This window comes from Gymnoscopelus braueri, assembly GCF_963280865.1.
Source record: "Gymnoscopelus braueri genome assembly, chromosome: 21".
Classification (NCBI taxonomy): Eukaryota; Metazoa; Chordata; class Actinopteri; order Myctophiformes; family Myctophidae; genus Gymnoscopelus; species Gymnoscopelus braueri.
In genome coordinates, this window is record NC_137623.1 from 40636696 (window position 1) to 40639875 (window position 3180).

Sequence of the window (3180 nt, forward strand, 5' to 3'; positions counted from 1 at the left end):
CATAACCTGCCGTATTTTGTAGTCTACCTTCTGTTTTCATTTCTACATCACTTATTCATTTTACTTTCTGCATTATTTTTTTATTGTACTCTTTGAATCTTCTTTATTTATCTAACTCTCTGCATATTCTTATTTATTTTACTCTGCATCTTATCTTACTCTGCATATTCTTATTTTACTCTCTGCATCTTATTTATTTTGCACTCTACATCTTCTTGCTTGTTTTACACTCTATCTTCTCATGTATTTTCTTCTTGATCATTACTGTTTTTTTGTGATTAGTGTTAAGTAACTACATGTATTCATGTGTGCCATTTCGCAATTACCAGCACATTGGCATAATGCTCTGCAAGGTAACCCAGCATCCCGGCATCTACACTTTCTCGAACAGAAGGGCTCAGCTTTGCAGCCACACTTGAGTTCTCTACAAACTTAAGCAGCCTCTGGCAAGAGTGTCCATAAAGGTGTCCACGAATCAGCGACTTTAATCCATCCATATTTGTCAGGAGATGGTAGAGATTACATAGCTTTCAGGCTTCTGGACCAAATGCCAGATTGGCTGCTCGATTTGAATATTGTAGCAGTGCAGCCCGTGTGGGAGGAGTGTTTTCCATTGAGAGACTATTAAAACTTTTTTTGGCACCCCTTAGGATGCATTCAGATCACCCAAGGGACATTTGTGCCAAATGTCATGCTTTTATATGAGATTATTTTTTATGAGTGTCTTTTGCATCATCTGTCAACACTGTACACGGGCACGGCCATTTTCAATTTAGTCAATAACTCACTTCCTGTTTCAGATAATTTCAGGCACCCCTTCTAGGATGTCTTAGGATGACCCAAGGGACATGTATGCCAAATTGTATGCTTTTATGAGATTCTATTGTTGTCTTTTGAGTCAATCGACAACACTGTAGACGGTCATTTTCAATTTTGTCAATGACTCACTTCCTGTTTAAGATTTTTCTGGGCACCCCTTCTGGGATGTCTTGGGATGACCCAAGGGACATGTATGCCAAATGGTATGCTTTTATGAGATTCTTTAGTTGTCTTTTGAGTCAATGGATAACACTGTAGGCGGCCATTTTCAATTTTGTCAATAACTCAGTTCCTGCTTAAGATTTTTTTGGGCACCCCTTCTAGGATGTCTTAGGATGACCAAAAGGACATGTGTGCCAAATTGTATGCTTTTATGAGATTCTTTAGTTGTCTTTTGAGTCAATCGACAACACTAGGCGGCCATTTTCTATTTAGTCCATAACTCACTTCCTGTTTCAGATTCCTTTGGGCACCCCTTCTAGGATGTCTTAGGATGCCCCAAGGGACATATGTGCCAAATTTTATGCTTTTTGGAGATTCTTTTGGTGTCTTTTGAGTCAACGGTCAACAGTTTAGGTGTCCATTTTGAATTTTGTCCATAACTCACTTCCTGTTTAAGATTTTTTTGGGCACCCCTTCTAGGATGTTTTAGGATGACCCAAGGGACATCTGTATCAAATTTCATGCTTTTATCCGCCGCGTAACGATTTGGCCATTTTTTGTGCTTAGTACCCCCTACTAACAAGCACACAGGCACACTAAAGCATGCATGGATTTCGCTGCCCCCTAAGTTGTGGGGCACCAATCAGGGCCCAGTATGCAAATGTAGGGTGGGTATTATCTATTTTTTTTTTATAACATATAGTTATATATTTAAAAAAAAATCAACCATAATGTGCTGCTTATTAATGGCATAGAGATATTTGTGCCAAGGCATTGTGGTCATTATTTTTATTGAGAATGTACGGTGATAGTTTAAATTGGATTAAGTTAGTAGTAATGTTGTGTTGCAGGGCAGCTGACACCGGTTCACCGGCTGTCCATGAACTACTATTGAGCTAGAAATTATTTTTCTAAAAGTAAATACCAGTGACCCCATATTTGACCTGTTGAGAATCTGAATCAGTTTGTTAATTCATTGCTATCTTTCATTTCAGAAGATATTTAATTCTCAGCCCAAGTTGGAGCCATGTAATGAATTAAAAGTTTAATTTGTGTGCAGTTAGTTCAAAGTACAGTATCCTGAAATATTCATTTTCCCTAAACCCAACCAAGCCACAGTGATTACAAGCATTCTAAATAACAACCACTGAAAGCAACTGCATTTACACTCTATCAACAGTAAAGACTTAAGTAAATGAAAGGATGGAACTGTTTCCTCGTAAGAGTAGTACAGGGTGTCTGCAGAGTGTCTGAGTGTGAGAAGACTTTGATTGATTTTCCTTTAAAGGCAGTAAAACGCAATCTTTCCTAAAGATATGAATGTTGTGTGATTACACATGCTATCTTACACCATTGACTTTCATAAAGAAATCAATAGAGTCAAACTGGACCGACAGACAGACAGACAGATACACACACAAAGAAAAGCATATTCAGCTACATACTGTATATTTCAAACCAAAACGATCGATCGAAATCAAATTACATTTTATTAACACCATGATAACAAAGTCATGCTGCACTCTGTAAAACAGATAAATGGAGTCATGAAGAAGTGCAAATGTGTACGCATTTCATGTCTAGCTTAAGTGCTGGCCCGCAGTAACGTAGCGTAGCGTGCGTGCGTGCGTGCGTGCGTGCGTGCGTGCGTGCGTGCGTGCGTGCGTGCGTGCGTGCGTGGGTGCGTGCGTGCGTGCGTGCGTGCGTGCGTGCGTGCGTGCGTTTTCCTGGTCCAAGGAAGACCAGGAAATGCCAGCTTGGTTTCTGGTAGGCAATAGTGGTATCCTTTAAAATGAATGGTCTTGTCTGTGTTTGTCTAGACATGATAAGGAAATTAAACTGAGCTCTCAGGTGGGCTGAGAGATAAACAAGATAAAGACAAAATTGTTTGTAGGTGACTTTTAAAAACACAGAGGTTGACAGATATATATGAGAGAGAGAGAGAGAGAGAGAGAGAGAGAGAGAGAGAGAGAGAGAGAGAGAGAGAGAGAGAGAGAGAGAGAGATAAAGGGATAGCATTGAAAGAGAAGCAGGGTTGAGTGAATAAATAGCCTGTGAGTTAGATGCTGGGAAGAAAAAGACAAAGACAGTGATAAAGGGAGTGAGACCAAATAAATGAGGATGAGATGAGTAGAAACACAAAGTGACTTCAAAGGTATATGCAAGCACTCCTCTCAAACAAATAGTTTCTTACCAAGT